Source organism: Paramisgurnus dabryanus, chromosome 9, assembly GCF_030506205.2.
Source record: "Paramisgurnus dabryanus chromosome 9, PD_genome_1.1, whole genome shotgun sequence".
Classification (NCBI taxonomy): domain Eukaryota; kingdom Metazoa; phylum Chordata; class Actinopteri; order Cypriniformes; family Cobitidae; genus Paramisgurnus; species Paramisgurnus dabryanus.
The window spans coordinates 6,889,689-6,897,438 of NC_133345.1; the positions used below are offsets into that span (position 1 = coordinate 6,889,689).

Consider the following 7,750-nt stretch of genomic DNA (forward strand, 5'->3'; position numbering starts at 1 on the left):
AACAAAAAATAAGCCAACATAGGAGCAAAGACGAAATCATCTTCAATAACCAGACACAGAGCTCCTCCATAATACCAAATCAATTCAAAAGAAAGAAGATCATTCATTGCTTTTAAGTATCTAAAACCAATAAGGATTCTAGATTTAACTTATTTTAAAAACTGCTAATATATCATGGCTTCCAGGTCTGTCAACGTTGCTGTGGTTTTTCGACAGCTGTAATATGAAGGGTAGAGTGAAAAAAAATGTTTAAGTGTTTTGAACATCCCAATCTGTTCGTTTACTTAGTACTTTATTCATGTTTTCGAGTTAAAAAATAATTCTTAAATCAAGATACATTTACTTAATAAGCAAAGTGGCTTAGAATTTAAGTCTTGTTTACTGAAATAAATTCTAAAATGTAATAGGTTAAGGCTTAAAACAAGTAAAAATATCTGCCAGTGGGGTAAGAAAAATAAACCTAAATTGAGTTTATTATTGAATTAAGTTGAAACTAGAATTACGTTTATTTTTCTTACCCCGCTGGCAGATATTTTTTACTTGTTTTAAATATAAACCTGTTGATTTTTATAATTTATTTCAATTATTACAAAGTATACGATCTGATTTTTTAATCGCGGTGTTTGTTTTATTCCTCGTTTCTTTTCCGTGCATTTGCTTTATTTATTTATTTTTGCTTGTTGCATTTAAATGCACGTTTGATTTGTTGCCACATTATTCTGTGTTAATGTATTTTTTAACATGTTTATAAACAAAAAGTGCGTTATTATAATTAATTATATGGCTGTGAATTCCCAGCAAACACAAAACGCTTTTATAACAATTTTCTATTACAATACATAATATCTTAAGCCACTTTGCTTACCAAGTAAATGTATCTCCATTTAAGAATTGTCAGATATTCACAAGAAAACAAGACAAAAACAGTAAGTAAGATATTCATTTACTTTTTTCTTTCAAACATGAATTTACAGACGGCTGGAAATTTTAAATAAAATAACTAGACATACCTATTCGGGTCTGCTCCCGTTTGCTGTGATGACGGGGACCTAGTCCAAAGCACATTTTGAGGAATACTTACACATTTTACTTCTTATTTCTTTGGAATTAATTATTATTTATTTTCAATTACAAAGTATGCGATCTGATTTTTTTAATCGCGGTGTTTGTTTTATTCCTCGTTTCTTTTCCATGCATTTGCTTTATTTATTTATTTTCTGCTTGTTGCATTTAAATGCACATTTGATTTGTTGCCACATTATTCTGTGTTAATGTATTTTTTAACATGTTTATCAACAAAAAGTGCGTTATTATAATTAATTATATAGCTGTGAATTATATACAAGAATTCCCAGCAAAAACAAAACGTTTTTATAACAATTTTCTATTACAATACATAATATCTTAAGCCACTTTGCTTACCAAGTAAATGTATCTCCATTTAAGAATTGTCAGATATTCACTAGAAAACAAGACAAAAACAGTAAGTAAGATATTCATTTACTTTTTTCTTTCAAACATGAATTTACAGACGGCTGGGAATTTTTAATAAAATAACTAGACATACCTATTCGGGTCTGCTCCCGTTTGCTGTGATGACGGGAGACTTAGTCCAAAGCACATTTTGAGGAATACTTACACATTTTACTTCTTATTTCTTTGAAATTAATTATTATTTATTTTCAATTACAAAGTATGAGATCTGATTTTTTTAATCGCGGTGTGTGTTTTATTCCTCGTTTCTTTAGCTCACACAACATTCTACCAAAAAACAGCAGATCATTTTCTACTAGATAACTCCATACACTATGGATTAAAAATGTCCCGACTGCGAACCTGATAAAACCCAGGTAAAAAGCAAATACAAATAAACCATTTTGATTTAGCAAAAGTTTACAAATAAATGCACTCCCTGCACACAACAAGCACGTCTAGTTACCATTCATATTTTGCGTGATTTAAGTTTCGTCGCATACATTTTGGAAGGCACACGATAAAAACAAAATAAGGCTTTTAATGTATGCAGACTTCATTCTCCGTTGAGGGCTTATCAATCATAATAAACGCTGTTAACTCTTCTCATTGAATGGTCTAAATCCAATGCTGGTAAAGAAATCAAATGTGCATTTCAACGCAACAAGCAAGCCGTAAAGCAATGGATGCAGGCAAACAAACGAGGAATAGCACATACACCACGATTAGATCATCGGGTCTCATACTTTGGAATTAATAAGAAATAATTATTCAGTCTAAAGAAATAAGAAGTAAAATGTCTAAGTATTTCTCCAAATGTGCAGACTCATTACAATAAACGGGAGCAGACACGAATAGTTATGTATGTCTCGTTATTTTATTTAAAATTGACAGCTGTCTAACATATGATATATTTTGATAATACGAAATGCTAAAAAAATAATATAACACCAATCGACAATATATGTTATTGTTATTTTTACAAGTAAATTCATGTGTAGGAGAAAACAAAGCAGCTGTCAGTCCATACTATATTGAGTGGCCATCGTAGTGGTGCAACCTGAACGATGTTTTCCTTACTTCCGGTCAAAGGCGCCATTTTGTGAAATAGGCATATAGGTGACGCTGGAGCACGCGGCCATTGTCTCTGTTCAACAAAACAAGTGTATATATACACATACGCATATTTTTCCTCAATCAATCACCGAATACAAGGTGCAATTCGATGCCAACTGGCCCTTCTCTCTGGTTTCATGTTTGTAAGGAAAATTAAGGGGGAAATTACGATAGCATTTCAGCCAAACATTCATTCGTGCCACGCTGCTTTTCTTTGAACGAAAAAAAAAACCCTCTGCTCCCCCTACACAATTTCTTCTCCTGTTATTTTATGCTTAAAACAAGCAAATAAATCTGCCTACAGGGTAAGAAAAAATTCGTTAACTTTTCCCATAAACACTTAATTCAAGAAAAATTGTCCCACCCCACTGGCCATTTTTTATCCACAATACACATTCGATGTCTGCACGCACCATTGTCTTTGTTCAACGCAAACAATTCTGTTGCGTTTTTCTTTGAACGAAGTGCTCCGCCTAGATAATTTGACCCATATTCACATGGGTTTGTTTCTCGTTTTTTCTTTGAGAACAATCTATATAGCGCTTTCCACAATCGTTTTGGTGTTAGCTTTACGTAAAATAGAAACACAGAAAAGTACTGAGCGATGGAGAAACCACGAAGCGGAACATATTATGACCACGGATTGGCAAACAAACTGGCAACCACGCACAAAAGAAGCAAACTCTGGTTTTAAACTCACCTTATTTGTCCCCGGAAAGCGCCAGAGTCGATGCACGGAGTGGACGGAGCAAGCCTCGCTTCCATAGCCGAAGGTCAAAAATCCATTCAAACGTGTAGTCCCCGGTGTCCACTCGATTTTACCCAAAAAGCCGAGGAGCGATACCGCAATGGCATCCGGAGAAGGCGCTGGCTGTCGGGATGGAGGTTAGCGGGTCAGAGATCCGGCACTGAAGGTCTGCGTTCATTACTCACCGTGTGCATTTCACTCTATACTTGTAAAAAAACCATACAAATACATACAGAAACAGTTATCACTCATACAAAAAGAAACACGAAGGTAAAGCTTCAGTTAATTTGCTCGCTGAATGCTTTTTGCATGCACATACAAAACTGAACAAAACTGATATACTGAACAAAATAGGCCCCAAAATTGAGGAACACCAGTTGTTTAGTTAAACTGATTGAATAGCACTTTGCTTTCTATTTGTTAAATATGAAATGAGACAATAAATTACAAATTACATTTCAATGCCTGCAGCGTGTTCATGTCCACACCACAAATAAAACCGTGTGACACTTTTTTTTGGTTTAAAGATTGAAAGTTTCGAACCTACGCAACACTCTAAAGACAAATGCTCCTAAATAGTACCAAATAAGGGTTCTTCAGCTTGTAACCATAGCAGAACCCGTTTTTTTTGGTACTATATAGAACCTTTTTATACGGTTCTATAAAGAATCTTGCCTTGAAAAATGCTCACCTCAGTGGTGCTATAAAGAACGATTAATTTATCAGCTGTCAGGAGTGACATTTTTGTTATTTATCCACTTTCTAATGTATAGCACTTGATAAGGATTAACAGTTTAAAAACAGAAATGCAAGACATCAGAAAATACATTTATTTTTTACTTTCATAACATGAGAGGTGTCATACAATAACAAATATGTGCTTTAAAATCACATTCCTAAGTTAAAAATATACATAAAAATAGATATATGGATCATTACACAAATCACTACTCAAAGGAAATATGTTAAATAACTGCTTCAATATTAATTAACAATAACGTTTGGCCAAGGCAGTCCTTGTAAATAGACATATAAATAGACAAATAAAATCATGACATATATGCCATAGAGCCTGAGATAGAGAAAAATAATAAGGAATTCTGCTTTTACTACCATCTCAGAAATATTGCCAGAATTGGAGGTTTTGTCTCAAGACAGGACTTAGAGAAACTTGTTCATGCTTTCATCACCAGCAGGGCCGATTATTGCAATGGACAATGGATTAAAAAAGTACTGTTACTTGTTTAAAAACCACTTCATGGCTACAGGCCGAAATACATGACAGATATGCTAATCGAATATGAAACCGATTACTCGGAGCAATAGGATCAGGTCATTTAGAAAAAACAGGGGTTCACTCAAAACAAGGTGCATCAGCATTTAGTTATTATCAGCTTTCAGAAGAGATCAGATGTGCTTCAACAGTAGACACTTTTAAATCTAGATTAAAAACACATCAGTTTAACTTTGCATTTACTGAATGATTTAAAACAGTACGAATAAAACAGTACAAAAGAATAAAACAGTATGAACCTTACCTGTTATAAAGGGAATGAAGCTTACGGTATGGTGCTTACCTGCAGAAATAAATAAAGTACAATAAGAACACACAGAACTTCAATTTTCAAAATTATTTTAACAATAAATGATGATTATTTTACTGGTTTACCTGTTTGCGATTACCACAGAATCCCGTCACCTGGCTGCGGTCTTCATTTGGTGAACGGTTCTTCACTCATAATTGACCTATACAAGAAATAGAGAAGAATAATAAGCAATTCTGCTTTTACATGTAGATGTGTGCCCCAAGAACACAGACACACCGGCTCCAAAAAGTTTAAAAAGTACACATTTCTGTTATTTTAATGTGGCAAATGTGTCAGCTTTAAAAGAAGCATACATTACCTTTTAAAGAGGATGCGCACTGCGTGAAATACCTTTACTCCCAGCATAAGCAAGCAATTTTCAAAATGCTTTTAAAAGTAATGGTGATTATCTTACTTGTTTAACTGTTTGTGATTACCATGGAATCATGTCACCATCATTTTTAAGCTTGTAAAGCAAATAATGAAACATTGACTTAGTAGGAAAAAATATTTTGGAAGTATCGTGATAAATGATGAAGAAAATATTTTGCAAAGTGATGGTTAGCACACGGTTGATGGTACCTAATAAATTCCATCATATTTTTTTTATTCCTACTATGGAAGTCAATGGTGACTATCTGCTGTGGGTTTACCATCATTCCTCAAAATACCTTCTTTTGTGTTACTCAGAAAAAAAACTAATCCTCGTGTTGTTGTAAGCCTGTATGCATGAGTAAATGATGACAGAATTATCATCATAAATTGAAATATCCCTTTAAACTGTATTCCCCCCCCTTAAACCTAAACTTATTTTCTTACGGCAAGTCATTTAGGTAATCAAGAAAATACTTTACCCGTTGTCTTTGTGAGTTAAACAAATACAGCTACGCTTCCAGGTCTGTCGACGTTGCTGTGGTTTTTCGACAGCTGTATTATGAAGGGTAGCGAATGAATGAATACATTGCAAAAAATCATTTCTTACTTGTTATTTCGAACTGTTTTCACTGTACAAATATCTAGAAAGTCTTAAAATAAGATGCATTTTTTGATGAGCAAAATGCCCTAAGAAAATAAGCCTAGCCTTTAGGGAGAAAAAAACTCAAAATTTAAGCGAATTTGGGCTTAAAACAAGCAAATAAATCTGCCAAAGGGGTAAGAAACAAATCTAGATATAAACACTTAATTCAAGAAAAATTGTCGTAGCCCATTGGCAGATTTGTTGGCTTGTTTAATGTACATGCATGTACAATATTTCAATTTGTCTTGTATTTATTAGCATTTTGTATTGCCCAACGCTGTCTATGTTGTTTAACTGTTGTCATTTTCTTATAAAAGCCTTTATAATTTATTAGTTTGGATGATTGCCATTCCCGAGAACCTCTTATATTGGAAATAAAAGAATCATCTAAGCATTATTTTGTTGACTGTCTCTTAGACATGTAGCCGTTTGATTGTGGTTCTATTTAATGGCTAGTCTATTCTTTTGGAATGGTCAAACGTCTATTAGATTTTCACTGACAGCCCAAATTAAGCCTTGTTTTAGCCTAGACACATATTCGCTGTCTATTAGAAATTATGTAGTCGTTGAATAGCCGCTTTTTTGATGACTAATGTATTCTTGGGCCGTGGTTAGACATCTCTTGGAATTTACGTAAAACGACAAAAGAATCTATTTTTAACACATAGGTCAGGGGAGAGCGCGAACGCAGTCCCCCACTATCAGAAATTTTGCAGTCGAGATTCCCACATTTGGGGAATTCGCAAAGGGTCAGCACAACCGGAGTGCAATGGCTGAGCCTCGCCCTGGGTGAACCACCTTCATGATCATGGTGTCTCCCCTGCCAGGTAAGTATGAGCGACACCCTTTGAGGCCAGACGGCCGCATCTTCCTGTGACCGATCACATCAACGGCGCCCCCGAAGGCCGTCCGACTAACATTTCATTACTGTGTGTGACCAGGTGGAAAGCGCACGAAGCCACGTCTGAGACCAAACATTCTTCGAGATCTACCCTATTTTTATTCCGTTTCCAGCCCGGTTGAACCGTGTAGAGTGAAATATGTGAAACAATTTAAATCAAATGGATTTAAATTGCGCATTCAAATATATGGTTTCGTTATTACAAAGTAACTTTACGTGGAATAGAAACAAAGAAATGTACAGAGCAATCAAGAAACAACGAAAGCATAGCAATTTTAGAACGTGGATAAATAAAAACACAGGGCTCAATGACTTACCCGTTGTCGTTGTGAGTTAAACAAGTACAGCTATGCTTCCAGGTCTGTCGACGTTGCTGTGGATTTTCGACAGCTGTAGTATGAAGGGTAGTGAAAAAAGTTTTCAGGTGTTTTTAACATTCCAATCGGCCTCTTTCGCTTTTGTTGCACCTTCAGCTGTGTCGAGGATGTTTAATTCGTCCTCGGATCACCACCACAAACTTGTAAAGAAAATAATTAAATACATTACAAAAACATTTCTTTATCAGCGTGTTCATTTCCACGCAAGCTTTTCGTTAAACCAATAAAGCCAACGAAAACACAGCAATTTAAAGAAACACACGTATTAGAAAAACCACCGTCATTCACGCACAAAAGAAGCAAATTCTTTTTTTGTATTTGACTTATTTGTCCCCGAGAAGGGGAGCGCACCATTCATGGAAACACTGCAATACCATGTTGATGCATGGAGTGGAAGGAGCAAGCTCCGCTTCCATTTCCGAAGGTCAAAAATCCATTTAACATATAGTCTCCGGATAGGAGACGTATCAGACATTAAACTGATAAGAACAGATACTACACTTGATCTTAGCCAAAAGGCCGAGAAGCGAT

General features: G+C 35.0%; 2 non-coding genes across 2 annotated transcripts; both read right to left on the bottom strand.

The window, feature by feature from the left end:
- Positions 1 to 6,611: 6,611 nt before the first annotated feature.
- On the bottom strand, positions 6,612 to 6,776 carry LOC141282572 (U1 spliceosomal RNA). The gene has a single exon (XR_012337369.1). It is a non-coding gene; the product is annotated as a U1 spliceosomal RNA (small nuclear RNA).
- A 783-nt stretch (positions 6,777 to 7,559) lies between these two features.
- LOC141282615 (U2 spliceosomal RNA) lies at positions 7,560 to 7,750 on the bottom strand. Its single transcript, XR_012337414.1, has one exon. It is a non-coding gene; the product is annotated as a U2 spliceosomal RNA (small nuclear RNA).